A 17,312-nucleotide genomic window follows, 5' to 3' on the forward strand; every position below is an offset into this window, starting at 1 on the left:
CTGATAACATTCACAAATGAACAGTTACAGTATGATATGTTAGAAGTGACTAAGGATTATTATAAATTTTCAGTATTTTGGGTGATTTCTATAAATCAATGCAAATAAAGTTCACTTCCCCTTAAGCATTTACTATTTATTTTAAATCTCAAATTTCACATCTTTTAATATTTTTACTTCTGGCATAATCAGGTATTTTTATTTTATCTGTAAGGCCATAATTTAGTTTTCATTTTTAGATGACTTATATTTTAAGTCAGTTTGAAATGTTCAGCCACATTTGGAGATTTTATAAGTTGCAATTTCTCTTGTAATTTATTCATTTATTTAATTATTTATTTTGTTTCTCTCCTTTTAGTTCTGTGAACATTTACAAATAAAGGACAAGAATCTCTTTATACTGCTCTTGACTACTTCAGGATCCTGTTTGAAAATGTTCTAAAGTCTATTTTTTTTTCTTTTTACACATTTGAAAAAGTCTTCTGAAATATTTCTGAAAATGGCATTATATTTAGGATTTTTCTTTTATTTTTGTATCACAGGCCATCTTTGATTAGGCACAGCTAGGTTATTTGAATCATTTCCTGGTCTTTCCCCTCCTGCTGCTTATAACTTTTTTTTTTTTTTTTTTGTATCAAAGGGATCAACAATTAAGTGAACTCATTGGTACAGATCTGATTGTCCAGAAAAGTAAGTATTTAATAGAATCCTGAATTTGGAAGTGAATTTCTATTTCTCTTTCAGCAGGTTAAAAAAAAATCTATAAATATATCTCTAAACGTGACTTTAGCCTGGGCTATAAAAATGCCCGAAAAGAATAATAAGTAATAAAAATAAACTAATTAGTTTCAAAATATCTGTAATTCCAGCTTCTAGTCATAATATAAGGACTAGATTTACCTTTCTCTATAAATATGCAAAGAAAAATCAAAACCTGAAAACAGACACTGGCTAACAGCATTTCAGGACTGTGATCCCTACGAGAAGACAAACAGATGATGTCAGCCTTATAATTGTTCTGGCTTGCTATCTAGACACAATTTTTAAAAAGCCAGCAACCACACAGAGGAGAGGAATGTGAATGGTGGATAGGAAAGGCTGAGGCAGGTGGTAGTGGTGGGGGCAGAGTTCTGAAAAGAGGGAGATTTGCAAAAAAGAGCTCCAGAAATCTAAATAAAGAGTTCTTTTACATCTTTGCTAAGTATTCAGATATGTAAGCACAGAGTGAAGCTCCAGGAGGCCTGATAGAGAAGAACCAGGTATAAGGTCAAAATTCCCAGCACCTGCACAGGTAAGTTCTAGAAAATATATTAAACTCTAACCAGCAAAGTAGACTGTCCCTAATGAACCTTTAGCATATTTAGGAGAGTGAATTGTTATCAGAAGGGATCATATGTAAGTAATTGGGGGTAAACTATCAATTGAACAAAGGCTACCCCAGACCTTCCCCCAGCAAAGCTTTAAAAATGCCTCAGATGGGGGTACCCAGTTGGCTCAGTCACTTAGGCATCTACCTTCGGCTCAGGTCATGATCCAGGAGTCTTCGGATCTTGGAATTGAGCCCTGTGTCAGGCTCCCTGCTTAGCAGAGGGGTCTGCTCCTCCTTTTCCCCCTTCCCCTCCCCATTTGCTGTCTGTCTGTCTGTCTGTCTCTCTCTCAGATAAATAAATTCTTAAAAAAAAAAAAAAACCTCAGAGGAAGAAACTGACTTACAAGTAATTTAATTGTGTGATAATACAAAGCCTAACACTTTTTAAAGGAAGAAAAATCTCCAGGATTCTTACAAATTCATATCTGTAATGTTTAGCATAAAATCAAAATAACTGATTATGCTATGTAGAAATATATAGCCCAAAACAGGAGAAAAACAATCAATAGAAATATGACTATAGGGGATCCCTGGGTGGCGCAGCGGTTTGGCGCCTGCCTTTGGCCCAGGGCGCGATCCTGGAGACCCGGGATCGAATCCCACGTCAGGCTCCTGGTGCATGGAGCCTGCTTCTCCCTCCTCCTGTATCTCTGCCTCTTTCTCTCTCTCTATGTCTATCATGAATAAATAAATAAATCTTTAAAAAAAAAAAAGAAATACGACTATAAATGACATAAATGACAAAGCTAACAAATGCATTAAAGTTATTACAAATATGTAAACATAATATAAACAAAATAAAAAGGAGAATGGAAATTTAAAAGAGAACTAAATAGAAATTATAGAGGTAAAACATAAAGTGTCTAAGTGAAAATTTTAATCACAGATTAGACACTACACAAGAAAATATTGGTAAATTTACAGATTTAGCAATGAATCTATTGAAAACTTCAAAAAAGGGAGATAAAATTAAGACGTATTATTAACCTACAGAATAAAATGAATTAATCTAATATACATGGAATAGGAATTCCAAAAATGGTAGGAACGGGATAAACAAACAGAAAAGAAGAGAAGAAACAGAGGCTAACACGTTCTCAAACCTGAATAAAACTATAGTGCTAGCTCAATCACCAATGGGATGAACAAAGCACAAAATAAAGCACAAACACAATCAAAATAAAATTGCTCAAAAAAAAAAAACAGTGATAAGAAGAAAACAATATCCAGAGAAAAGAGACAAAGTATACGAAACAAAACAAAAGATAAAAATGACTGCATATCACTCACCAGAAACTAAGTAAGCCAAAAGCTAATAAAATAACATCTTGAAAGTGCTGAAAAATTATAGTTTAAATTCTATGCCCAGGCGCCCCTATAGTTTAATGATACTATTCCTACACAACTTTTTCAGAAAACAGAGATCAACATTACCCTGATTACCAAAAGCCAAAAAATAAATTTTAAAGACTTAAAACTTGGAATTAATATCCTCATGAACATATAAGTTTCTTAACAAAATACTAGCAAATATGATGCATCAAAATTAAGTTAGTTTTATTCTACGAAAACAAGGTTGATTTAATATTTGAACATCAACCTGCATATTTACCACATTAGTAGGCTTTTACAAGACTATAATTATCATGAAATATGCAATTGAAAGGCCTTTGAGAAAAGTCAATACTTACTCATGATTTAAAAAAAGACAAAACAAAACTCTCAGCAAATTCATAATATAAGGGAATTTTCTCAACTTGATAAAGGGGTCCTATGAGAAATTTTCAGCTAAAATAACAATGGTGAAAGAGTAAATCCTTTTTCTTTAATATCAGCAAGAAGAAAATGAATCCCACTCATCATTACCAGCCCATTCAGTAAGCCAAAAATAAAAATGTGTGGGGATACGACAGAATTAAAACTGTCTTTATTCACATGTGACACATGAAGAATTATGTATCTGCATCTACACTAAGGATCTATTAAAAAAACTACCAGAACTTGTAAGCTAATAACTACCATACAATACCAGATATAGTTATATAGAGATATTTACATCAGTAATGAATAGGAATGCAAAATAAAACTATAATGAGATACCACTACAAACCTCATAGAACAGCTATAATTCAAGACTTGACAACGCCAATGTTGATAGTTGGTTACTTATATACATTGCTTATAAGAATGGAAAATGACCACCATTTAAAAAAGCAATTTAGCTGTTTCTTACAAATTTAAAATCATCTGCCATATAGCTTAACAATTTCATTCCTAGATATCTGACCAAGAAAATGAAAACACATGCCCACACAGAGATATGTACACACATGTATTGTTAGCTTCCTTATTCCCCATAGCCACAATTTGGGAATAATCCAAAGGTCCATAAATAAGCAAATGAATAAACATGCTGGTATATCATATGACTGAAGGCTAGTCAGCAATAAAAAGGAATGAACTACAGATACAACTGCACAATATGGATTGTCCCACAAATATTATGTTAAGAGGAAGAAATCAGACACAGAAGAGCAGATACTCTTGAGTCATTTATATGAAACTCTAGAAAAATAATTACAAACTACATTAGGATAAAGCAGAACAGTGATGTCTGGGACTGAGGATGAGGAGATGAGATTTACTGTGAAGGAAGGTTTTGGGTAATAAAAATGCTGTGTCTTAATAGTGGTGGGAGTTGCCTGGCTGTATACAGTTCTTGAAACTCATCAAAATATACATTAACTAGGGACAGATTTTATGAAAATTATGCCTTGATAAAGTTTTCTTGAACAATAAAACTTCTCAGTTTTATATCTGTTATAAAAAATTGACAATTCCCAAAAGAAATGTGTGTATACTTCAGTTCTGTATCTCAGTTCACACATCAAGCAATATATTAAAATATTATGCTAATTGACATTTTAGTAATTCAATTTAATATATTATGATGACATCATATAATTGACAAATCCCTAGGATCCCTAAGATTGAGGATCTCTGAGTTAGGTTCCAGTTCAGCCTAGTACTAGATATATGATCTTCACCATAGTCAGTGAGCTTGTCCATGTCTCAGTATTCATATTTAATAAAAGAAAATATAATACAAACCCAGAATAGCATAGTAATATTCAAATGGCCTAACAATATTAAAATCTCTTTATTAGAATTTTAAAGGACTATACAAAGATGGACTTACTTCTATATTATCAATAATAATTATAAAAGTAGATATTGGATTTGCTACAACTTGTGCAGGGAGTCTGCAGTTGTCTGAAATAAGAGTTGATTTATGCTATAAGGTCAACCAAAATTTAGAGAATGTTTAACCTTTATATTTAGCTTATGTGCGTTTTGTTGAAAGAGATGAGAGACTACAGGAAAAAAATAAATGATGGCAATTTTATCACTCAAAAATATAATATAATATGTATCATCATCATATAGAAAGAAAACACATACTCCTCTTTTGATTCTAGACAAGGTTTTTTCCCTTCTAATATATCTTAGTTTAACATTTTTCATAGAAGCCAGATAGGTTGATTTTTATTTATTCCAAAACTACTACAAATAAATTTATTTAAAACTAGCAGCTAACTGCTTCAATAAGGATCCATTTTCCATTTTCTTTAATTTTTTGCTCATGGACCCTTAAGTATACATTGATTTGCTGTATGTTATTTTTTTCATTTCCTCCTGTATATGAATGTATTTTGCATTAAAATGAATAACCAACCATAGTAAACCTACTGGAAAGAACAAAGCAACTACCTAAATAATAAACTGTGATTACAAATAATTTTATGACAAAATATCTATTGTCTTGCTGCTAGATAATTTGGGTCACTTCTTGAGAACTATCTAATAAGAGAAAATAAAAAGAAAACAATTTATGGAAACAATGTATAAAATAGAGGGAAATGGAAAGCAACTTAGTTTTATAGATTTATTCAGTTGTAAAAAAGATGGGGCATATTAACACTGTAACAAGCTGAAAAGCCAAGGAGAAAAATAATTATTTAGATAAGTAAAATGGAATGTAAAAAAGAAAATAGCAGATAGAAGAATTCTACAAAAAATTCTAACAGCTTCCTGACAATATGATTAACTAAATAATGGAGTCATGCCCATACAGAAATTCTAAGCACAGTATTACTTAGGAAATGTAAAACCTAGTTTGGACAAATAATTAGATGCAGATGGACTGGACAAATTCCATGGTCATTGGCAAGAACTTGGCTTTCTGAAGGCTCTGGGATGGCAACTGTTTTGCAGTGAACGAATCTAAGCTGCAAGCTTGCTTGGCCAACAAATAGATCAACATTTGCTCTTGGGATGGATGTTAATATAAATCTATTATTTTCTTTCTAAAAGGGTTTATCTTTCTCCTATGTTGTGTCTTTCCTAAAGAAAAGCGATTCTCTAATCTCCCTCAGCATAAGTGAATGTTTAATTTTCTGTTTAACATTGGGAAATAACTATTTTTTTCATGGCTAAATGAGTTTCTTGATTTCAAGTTGTTCTTATTTGTTTGAATCCTAAAATAGTTTAAAAGATGGACTATGACTATAAACAAGTCCACTTAAAGAGGAATCACTTTTTAGCTAGTTTTCCAAGACTGATCTCCTATTAAAATACCCCAGCCATACTTTAGTCATGATGCAATAAAATTATTATTTTAATTTGCAATGGATGAAGCTGAACCATTCCAAACTAAGGACATCTAATATTTCCTATTATTAGGACTGCAATTTGCCAATATATAAGGAGAGAGACACAATTATTTTAACCCATGAAAGCTGAATGTATATGACCTTTCATTTTCCTTTAAATCCTTCCTCTTTTAATCCACTCAAAATATATGGGCATGGCACTCATTTAAAGTGAAGCTTAGACTTGTGAAATTGCATACCTAACCATTTCATAGAAAGATTTTACGACTTATTTTACCAGATTTTATAAAAGAAAACTCAAATTACACATGGTAAACCAATATTTAAAAAAACACAAAAATAATCTAATTTGATTGACAAAAGGATGAAACAGATGGTAAATTTGCTGTTTTATTAAGTTTTAGAAAAAATAGAGAGCAGTAATAATTAAGTCTTTTGATGGAAGGCAATTCAGGAAAGGCAAAACTTCATAGTTTTATTCAACAAATATTTTTTAAGTATCATTTATATGTCAAGGTATGGGCTATCTAGATATGCAAAAATAAATAGGCTTGGATCCTGTAGTTTACAGTCTAAGGGCTAAAACCTATCTACAAATTGATCACGACAGTGTTACTTTAACTGAAAAAGAAGAGAGATGAATAGCTGGAGCAAGAGAACAAAATGAGGAGAGGAGAATGCCATTTGTTGAACGTCATTTGTGTGCTCGATACATCATTCCACATATCATGTATTAAAATACTCCAAAGCATTATTATTTTCATTTTAAAGATGAAGACATGATTTTTTAAGTAATTTTAAGTAATTTTCTGTAGATAAATGGGAGGGTTAAGATTTGAATTCAAACCTGGCAGCTCTACAACTCTTCTTCCCCAAAATAAAAATTTTTAGAGGATTGCAATCCTGAATAAATTCTACACATGTAAGTTTGCACTAATTTCTCATGGGCAATGACCTAATACTATGAAATGCTGGAATGAAGATCTAACTTCCCTGAATGTGTTGAGGCTCTCTATATATACATACCTGCCAAGTTCCCTTTCAAATGAGATACAGAAAGAGAGGAATTAACTTTATTAAAATATTTCCACCAAACCTTTGCTGCCCATCTCCCTTTTTGAAATCTCAGGTAGGGGATCCCTGGGTGGCGCAGTGGTTTGGCGCCTGCGTTTGGCCCAGGGCGCGATCCTGGAGACCCGGGATCGAATCCCACATCGGGCTCCCGGTGCATGGAGCCTGCTTCTCCCTCTGCCTGTGTCTCTGCCTCTCTCTCTCTCTCTCTCTCTCTCTGTGACTATCATAAATAAATAAATATTAAAAAAAAAAAAAAGAAATCTCAGGTAGATTTGATTTGGCAAAGATGAACTTTGAATAAGGAGAGATGGAGGTGACTCTAGTGTTCTAAAATTTAAAACTTAAACTTGGATATTGTTCCAGTTACCTATTGTTACATAATAAACTAGTTCAAAACTTAGATATTTTTCTAAAGATTTTGAGGGTTATAAATGTGGGAAAAGCATACCTAAAAGAGTTTATCTCTAGCTCACTTTGTCTCACATGCAGATATTGGGGCAGGGGATCCATTTATAAGTGGTCTCTTCACTCACATATTTGGCATCTAATTGCTCCTTTGTCTCTTTTTTTCCCTCTGTATATGGTATTTCAATACACTGGCCTCGGATGCCTGGGTGGCTCAGTAGTTGAGCATCTGTCTTTGGCTCTGGGCATGATCCCCAGTCTGGGACCGAGTCCCACATTGGGCTTCCTACAGGAAGCCTGCTTCTCCCTTTGTCTATGTCTCTGCCTCTCTCTCTCTGTCTCTCATGAAAAATAAGTAAATCTTTAAAAAAATACACCTGGCCTTTCCATGTAATTTGGAAATCTCACAGCATGGACAAACTCTTACACATCATTGATTACTACTACTTCCAGAGTAAGCATTCTGAGAGCAAACAGTCCAAGGAGACCCCAAGTAATTTGCAAAGATTTTTATGACCTAACCGTAGGAGTTGAAGGATGTCATTTTCTCATATTCTATTGACTAAATAAGTCACTTCATCCAATAGGGAAAAAGAGCAATTGATTCTACCTCTTCATGTGTATCTAGAAAGGGAAGGGATTGGTGGTGACCATCTTGAAGACAGACTTTCACAAATGTAGAGAAGTCCTAATATAAATAATTGTTAAACTCACTAATCAACTATCTTCTAATCTACTCAAATTTAAAAAGAATTTCATCACAATTTCATATTCTACCCAAATTTCAAAAGAATTTCATCACTTATAAACCAAATAAGTGGGAAGTACCACAAACTCCCTAAGTTTACTGTAACTAATGTGAGCTAATGTCAGCAAAATTTCTCTAAGCAGGTGGAGAGACCCCTTTGGCTAAAAGATATAGAAGAGAAATTTGTAAATGTAGATTGGTTTGGATGAAAAATGCTTGTAAGAGTAAAATATGATGCTGGATGCTTTGTCCAACCTTTAAATCTACACTTTCACAAGTGAGAAACTAGATGAGATTTTTCTACTATTCACTGGCTGAAAAAGCTTATGAACATCTAGGGTGCAGTTTGAATTAAATCTAATAATCAATAAGATACGCTACTACCCTCAAAGACATATAAACACAATCTGGCAACAAGTCACTTGAGTCAATTTGCACTGCAGAACAAAAATCCACTCAAGCCCACGCCCTGGATCCTTTCCCAACAAAAGTAAGCTGATACATACCAGAAAGGATAACTGTGGAACAAATTTAAAAACTGATGACTATCTACCCAGAACTAAAGGGATCTACACACACATACACACATATCTTTATTCTAAGAAAAATCTCTGTGACTATGCAAAAAAAAGGGGCTGGGGATCTTCTATTTCAGCTCCTCAGAAGATGTTCATTCACATAAAATGGTATTTTGTATATGTAGTATATATGTAGTAGTATATGTCAAAGAAAAATTGTAACAGTAAAGTTAAACAGGCAAGAGAGACTTTTATAAAAGATTATTTGCAATAGGGAAGAGAGATTGAATTTAATTCCTTCAAAGAAAAAGTGAGAATGTTTTTAAGCATTAGGGTAAACTAGTGGAAAACTACTAGAACATGTTAGTAGGGAGATTGATCAATGTGATTAGGCCATCTGTGTTTGCTAATTGCTTATCTAAGTTAGGCTCCTACTATCTCACAGAGACTGGGAGTTGGGAGCAATATCTTCCTTGATGATTATATCTCCAATGGTTGGCTCCCCCGTCCTTAAGAAAAGTATTCCTGGATTGTAAAACCATAAAAAAGACTGAGAGAAGATTTACATCTCAAGGGGCAGAGAGCAAATTTATAATTGAAAGTTTTCTGAAGTAAATGTTTTAAGAAAAGGAAGGTCAAACCCCACAAGTTTATGGTCAATTTATCCTCAACAAAGCAGGAAAGAATATCCAGTGAGAAAAAAGTATCTTCAACAAATACTGCTGTCAAACAGGCAGAAACATGCAAAAGAATAAAACTAGACCAGTTTTGTACACCAAGCACAAAAACAAATTCAAAATGGTTAAAGACCTAAATGTAAGACCTGAAACCATAAAAATCCTAGAGGAGAACACAGGCAATAACCTCTTTGACATCAGTCATGGCAACTTCCTTCTAGATATGGCTCCTGAGGTAAGGGAAATAAAATAAAAAATAAACCATTGGGACTTCATCAAAATAAAAGGTTCTGCACAGTGAAAAAAAACCAACAAAACTAAAGGCAACTTATAGAATGGGAGAAGATATTTGCAAATGACATATCTGATAAAGGGTTGGTATCCAAAATATATAAAGAACTAATAAAACTGAATACCCGAAAAACAAATATTCCAATTAAAAATAGGCAGAAACATGAATATTTTTTTCCAAGAAGACATACAGATGAGCAACAGACACATGAGAAGATGCTCAGCGTCACTTATCATTGGGGCAATTCAAATCAAAACTATAATGAGATATCACCTCACACCTGTCAAAATGGCTAAAATCAACAAGACATGACAGGTGTTGGTGAGGATTCAGAGTAAAGGGAACCCTCTTATAATGTTGGTGGGAATGCAGACTGATGCAATCACTGTGAAAGAGAGTATGGAGGTACTTCAAAAAGTGACAAATGATATTACCCTATGATCCAACAATTGTACCACTAAAGAATTCTTTAGGTAAATACTAGTGGTACAACTAGGTAAATACTAGTGGTACAATTAGTTTAATACTAGTGGTACAATTAGGTAAATACTAGTGGTACAATTGTTGGATCATAGGGTAATATCATTTGTCACTTTTTGAAGTACCTCCATACTCTCTTTCACAGAAGAAGAAGAAGAAGAAGAAGGAGGAGGAGGAGGAGGAGGAGGAGGAGGAGGAGGAGGAGGAGGAGGAAAGAAAAGGAGAAGAAGAAGAAGAAGAAGAAGAAGAAGAAGAAGGAGGAGGAGGAGGAGGAGGGGCAAAGAAAAGGAGAAGAAGAAGAAGAAGAAGAAGAAGAAGAAGAAGAAGAAGAAGAAGAAGAAGAAGAAGAAGAAGAAGAAGAAGAAGAATTATTCAAAGAGATATATGCGCCCTGATGTTTATAGCAGCATTATTAACAATAGCCAAACTATGGGAAGAGCCCATTGTCCACCAACTTATGAATGGATAAAAGAAGATGTGGTATATATGTACAAGGGAATGTTATTCAGCCATAAAAAAGAATGAAATCTTTTCATTTTCAATAAAACAGATGGAGCTAGAGAGTATTATGCTAAGCATTAAAATAAGTCAGTCAGAGAAAGACAAATACCACATGATTTAACTTATATGTGGAATTTAAGAAACAAAACAAATTACCAAAAGAAAAAAAGAGAGAGGCAAACCAAGAAACAGACTCTTAACTACAGAAACCAGATTGTTACCAGAGAGAAGGGGAGAGGGGTGGGAGAAGCAGGTGATCAGGATGAAGGAGCGCACTTGCTGTGATGATAACCAGGTGATGTACGGAAGTGCTGGATCACTATATTGTACACCTGAAACTAACATTACACTGTATGTTAACTAACTGGAATTTAAATAAAAACATTCAAAAAAAGCAAAGGGAGGTCAGTGGTTTATAGTCAAGAAGAAAAGTATCTGAAGTTTAGTAAACCTGAGAGGCATATTAAGACCATCTTAGAGTCATATATACGTATCAAGTCTTGGATAGTTTATCTAGGCAGCCTTACCTAAGAAAAGACTCTAAGCAAGTAACTCATATAAAGTGTACGAGCTCAGAGATGAATCTTGTGCCCCAGCAAGGACTTTAAACCGCCTAATAAACTGAGACACACCCCTCAGCTTCAATTCCTCCCTCCAGACAAGTTGGAACAAAAAGTAATTGCTATGATGATGTCCTGCATGGAAGAAAACCCAATCTCTACCCAGCTTTATCCAAGCTTAAAAGAAAGCCCCAAAGCATTAATTTTGCAACATGTGGAGAATACTGCATTCAGCAATCCTATATGCTTTGTTAAAACTAATTTACAACCTTCAAATTACATCTTATATAGGCCATGCCCCTTTAGGCATTTTGGTCGTCCTAAGATTCTGTAAAATAGAATCCCCTCATAGAGGAGTTGTCAGGCTCACAAGCCTCTGCAAATTTGCCTTAGGGAGTCACACAATGGTTATGAAAAATGCTGTCTATGTGTTTTACCATTCCCGAAATCCTTCCTTGTAAATTACACAGAGCATAGCTGGCATTTTCTAGGGAGCAGAAATGTACTGCTAGGCCTCTGGTATAATACATAGGAAAAAAAAAAAAGAACACAAAAATCTAGGCAGTTGCCATCTAAAATTCTCCTTAAAACTAATGAACAAAATGAAAAAACTCGTATAAGCTATATGTAGCATGCTCTAATCATAAGACAAGTATTTTGAGTATTTAAGGAAATTTCTGAGCTCTTTACCCTGAATCCTTCCTGATATTTGACTTTACAATTACACATTCATAGATTTTGGTTGAGGCTCTGATCTCAGTAAAAATTTAAATAACTCAAAGAAAAGTTAGAATTTACAATTATGATATGCTGACCCTTCAGTACACTGAAGTCACGGGGTGTGAATAATGATTTTTGAAGAAGAAAACCCCCAAAAATCCATAATGTGCACAAAGTAATAATGAGAAATACAACTCTTTTGTTTTAAGCAAGTCACACTTGGAGGCTATTCATTACAATAGTATAACATCACATATGCTGATTAGTATAAACATTAAATAGAAAAATATTAGCAAATTAAACCTAAAGGAAGTAGAGAAAGTTAAAAAAAAGTATAAAAATATAATAGAAAGCAATCTATAGATTCATACCTAATTATTAAAAGTTGGTTCTTGGGACGCCTGGGTGGCTTAGCCTGGGATGATCCCGGAGCCCTGGGATGAAGTCCCACATCAGGCTTCCTGCATGGAGCCTGTGTCTCCCACTGCCTATGTCTCTGCCTCTCTCTCTCTCCGTGTCTCTCATGAATAAATAAATAAAAATTTTTTAAAAGTTTAAAAATAATAAAAATAAATAAAAGTAAAAGTTGGTTCTCAGAAAAGACTAATAAAATTTATAAGACGGGTAACACACTAAGAGAGGCAAGTGAAATAATCAATATAGTGAATGAAAAATGGAACATCACAACAACCTACAAATATATTAAAAATAAAGTTAATATGATAACCATTCATACAAGATGTTTGCTTTGGTAATAACCCTGAAGAATGGTAAAGAAAGGAAAGTCTCTTCAATAAATTGCTCTAGGTGAAATAGAAACCACTACAAATTCTTTCCTTCCACCAAGAAGTGGAATCTATCCCACCCTTCCTCCCTCCATCTGGCTTTGACTTATTTGGCCAGTGAAACGGAAGGAAATAGAATGTAACACAGATTGAAACAGTGTTTGGTGCCTTGGAACTTGTCTTCTTTTGTTGACCTTGGAACTTCTGTGACCACCATGATGTGAATAAGCCCAGACGAGCCTGCTGGATAATGAAAATGAGGTGACCCAGCCAGTCAACCACCATAACCCAATCATACACATGTTAACAGGGGGCCAGTCAATATGCCTACAGAGACTGGAAGTTGGGAGCAATATCTTCCTTGATGATTATATCTCCAATGGCTGGCTCCCACATCCTTAAGAAAAGTATTCCTGGATTGTAAAACCATAAAAAAGACTGAGAGAAGATTTATATCTCAAGGGGCAGAGAGCAAATTTGTAATTGAAAGTTTTCTGAAAGTGATTCCCCTCATGAGAGGAAGTAAGATTTCGTAAGAGAAACTAACTTTATTTCATAGCTGCTATTGACAAATTCGGGAAATTTTCTCTTTTTATGGTGACCATACATTTTATGTCATGCTTTCAGATAAAAAAAATGGCTTAATTCTTCGATGAGTGAACAGAGATTTAAATAATCTTAAATGTGTTACCTGCTCACATTTTTCTATTTAAATATTTGCATATTCTCTCTCCCTTCCCACTCTCCTCAATGTTCCTGGATTTCCACTTTAACTTCTCACTCTAAGAGACTGGTATTCCACCCATACACAAATTCATTTTTCTTAGGGGTTTCTTCTTTTGAATACCATGTAGACCAGGCCTAAAGAATGTCTCTTTCCTTGCTAATAATAGATAGAGTATTAAAACAATCATAAAATATCAATCAGAAGAAATATTTATATATTGTGGTTTTCTGAGTAGTTGGAGAGGGGCAAATTACTTGATATCAATGATTACTAGACACCACAATGAACTTTGGTGAAAATCTGTTAGTCATTCATCGAACTGAGCTATATTCCAAGTTGTCATGGACTCCAGAAATATGACCTGGGGCTACCTATGGGTATGTGTGTAGCTTCTCCTCATGTAGCAAAACCAGCTGGGTTGCATAGGTACATCATCAAATGACAAAATTTTAGGAAGCATTGAAAGGTTTTAGCAATTTTAACACTCAGTAGGCATTAAATTTAGACATTTGTAGATAAATAAAAATAGAGAAGGAAGTTGTAAGGAAAGTTGATTATGAGTATAATCTACAGAATTACCTAAAAGCAAGGGATAGAAAGTTTTTAAAAATCTTAATGATTTTTTAAAAATCATCTGTAAATATTGCAATAAAAAAGTAAAGTCTCAAAAAGAAAAAAAAAAAAAAGTAAAGTCTCCTGTAAAGGCAATTCAAAAATTCATCATACAGAAAAATCTACCTCAAATAATATTTTAATTATCTCCTTCTTGCCTTAACATTGTACTAAGTATTGTGAAAGATCAAAACAACTTTCAGATATGATTCTGGATACTGTGGTCTAAAAAGGAAATAAACTTCAAAATTCAAAGAAATGGACATTGAAAAGACTTATGTCTGTGTTTTCTGAGAATCAGTTTAAGGAACTGAAAGTGAACCTGGAGAGAAATGAACTCAGCATTAGTGTAGAATACATTTTAGAGACTTTCTTGGACAAAAATCTATGTTATTCTAGGAGGGCCTTACAGGATGGCATTGACATTGTTGAGTACTCTTAATAGATAGTTGGATGCCATATTAAGAAAAAGTTTATTAAAGAGTTCTCTAAATGCTAAACAAGGTGGCTCAATAAGCAATAACGCCCTCACTAGCAAAAATATTTATAAGCTTGACAAGCATTTGGCAAGGTTGATTTTAAGTCTTTACAAAACTAAGAATGTGTAGTAAATGAATCAACTTTGGTAGGTATCTTTTACTCTTGAAGCCAACAAGTCAGTTGAGTAGAACAAATTATTAAAGGCAAAACAACTAAAGAAAAATGTACTCCTAAACCAGGTCATGGAAAAAAGCCCATCAACCAAAAAACATTGGGGAGAAGGTTTTCACAAGTGCTCCTACAGGTGGGTAAGCCTTCTGTGGTGACCTCTACAAAGAACGGAGACAAAGGTAATTTTGTAGAGAGGCCAGGGCTGTGAAACAATGTGAAAACTGAAGAAGTGAACTGGAATCTGGTGGATAAGGTAGGATATGTGCAAAGAATAAGGGTGGGATTAGCATAGCAAGAATTATTGGAGGAAGCAGGACAATGAGTCTTGAGAGATGGGTAAAATTAGGTCAAGGTAAAGGAAAAGCATTTTATTTTATTTTATTTTTAGATTTTTAAAAATTTATCGATTCATGAGAGACACACAGAGAGAGGCAGGGACATAGACAGAGGGAGAAGCAGGCTCCCTGTGGATAGCCTCATGCAGGACTGGATCCCAGGACCCCGGGATCACAAACTGAGCTGAAGGCAGATGCTCAACTACTGAGCTTCCCAGATGCCCCAGAAAAGCATTTTATATAAAAGTTTACTTCTAAAGGGACTCCTCCTTTGAATGAATTTTCTTCATTTTGCTTTAATACTGAAAGTATGTCTCTGCCTCTTGATGTTTCAATATTGTCATCTTGGCACGCAGCCACAGAAATCACAATGTTGATGAAATATGCTGAGCTTCGGCCAGAATTCAGACCCACATGGTACACTGAGGCCGTATTAGGAAAAACCCTTGCCTAGCAAAGGCAGTATAATTATATAGGTCGGGTGAATTGCTTAGATCAAGATAGCAGTGCCTCATATACTTAAGGAGATCACCCATCATTCCCTGTGGCACGGTCTCATATTCTTTCTTCACTGTTTTGAGAACATCAGAAGCCACATGAGTAGAAACAGAAAGAAAATAGTGGAGTCCTGAGCAGATACACACACTGATAGCAGAACTTCTGAAATATACATTCAGGAGATGAAAGGATGGACCTAAAACAAGATTCATCTGCTCCACTTAGTACTGGCGAATATTTCTGGGGGAATCTAGAAGTTCAGCCTGAACAAAAATTTAATCATACTGCAGTCCCAGAATACTGCACAGTCAATTCTGTTATAAAACTTGTGGTGCAAACCTGATTTTTTTCCAATGTGATTGATACACTGATATATTAAATTTGATGACAAAGCAGATTTGCATTTGTTTATATGTGATTCTATCCACAGGAAACACTAGATGAATGCAGACAACAGCCCCCAGCTGAATGAGCCATGCAAGAGTACACACAACACAAGCACACCTCAAACCTCTACTGGCCACCTCAACTCATTGCCTGGTTGTGTGTTGAGAGTCACAACCACGCACATGTGATATTACACCATTCCCTCTGATTTCTTTTTTTTTTTTTTTTTTTTTATTCATTCCCTCTGATTTCAAGGAACCTTCCATCCACCACTTGACAGCAACAAAAGCTGCAACCTTGTGATGCCCACTTCCAGAAGAGAATTTAAGGCTTTTGTTCCGGGAAAACTGCTATCTTTATTATACTACTTACAGATTTCTTAACCATTTAATGTCTGTAAAACTGTGCTACTGTTGTAATTAGGCTCCTATCTTTTCTGTCTAGTGTGTCTGACTAAAGTTTTGAGTGTTATAAGCCAGTCTCATTTTTCTCATAAGCCCTGCATTTTTTATTGCATTAATTTGCATACCATGATGATTTTTTAGCAACACATATGTATACCTTAGGGCAGAACTGACTGTACTATGAAAATTCTTTGTCCCGCAGTGCAACAGTGAAGGTAAGATTATGTAGATGACCAACAACCAAGGGTCTCAGTAGATGTTGGTCCCAGCTCCCTACAGATACCTGATTGCCGCCTTGTAATGGACAAACAAAAACTGGTCAGGAAACAAAAGAAATCCATGAAAAGAGAAGGAGGGAGGATGAAGGAAAAGAAGGAAGGAAAGTGGGGAGGGAGGAAGGACAAGTACATTGATCATAATTGCTCTATGACAATCCACTTAATGCTGTTAGGTAACCATCCTCTTTGGATGAGTTATTCTCTTCCACTACTCCATCCTCACCATCCCCCATCAGAATATTTAAGGTTGCTCTTGAATGCTTAGAAGGAGTACATGAAAAGCAACTAAGATAGTTCCAGTCTTTTTTAACATCTGGACTTGGAAAAACTCTGGGAGACTAAACCAAATATTAACTGTACCTGAAAAAAAAAAAATAACTGTACCTGAGCTTCCAGATTCACTCAGAAAAACTCAGCATACCGGGTAAAGCATCCAGATAAAATTGAATCTCATTTCTTGCAGATTCTATATTTGCAAATTCACTGGGAAGCTAGTATTTATCTGTAATCCCCAAATCAATACTTGCAGTGATTTTAGAGTCATTCACAGACACGCAAGGGGCTGGGAAGATTCCGAGTCACCCAATAGGTATGTCTCCAGCTGAATTCCAATGGGGT

At 34.7% G+C, this 17,312-nt stretch overlaps 1 long non-coding RNA gene across 1 annotated transcript; it reads left to right on the top strand.

Moving 5' to 3' along the window:
• Nucleotides 1–637: 637 nt before the first annotated feature.
• On the top strand, nucleotides 638–16,568 carry LOC140636324 (uncharacterized). Its single transcript, XR_012033599.1, has 3 exons — nucleotides 638–690; nucleotides 14,861–14,925; nucleotides 16,056–16,568. It is a non-coding gene; the product is annotated as an uncharacterized lncRNA (long non-coding RNA).
• The last annotated feature ends 744 nt before the right edge of the window (nucleotides 16,569–17,312 follow it).

Source organism: Canis lupus, chromosome 7 (assembly GCF_048164855.1).
Source record: "Canis lupus baileyi chromosome 7, mCanLup2.hap1, whole genome shotgun sequence".
Lineage (NCBI taxonomy): Eukaryota > Metazoa > Chordata > Mammalia > Carnivora > Canidae > Canis > Canis lupus.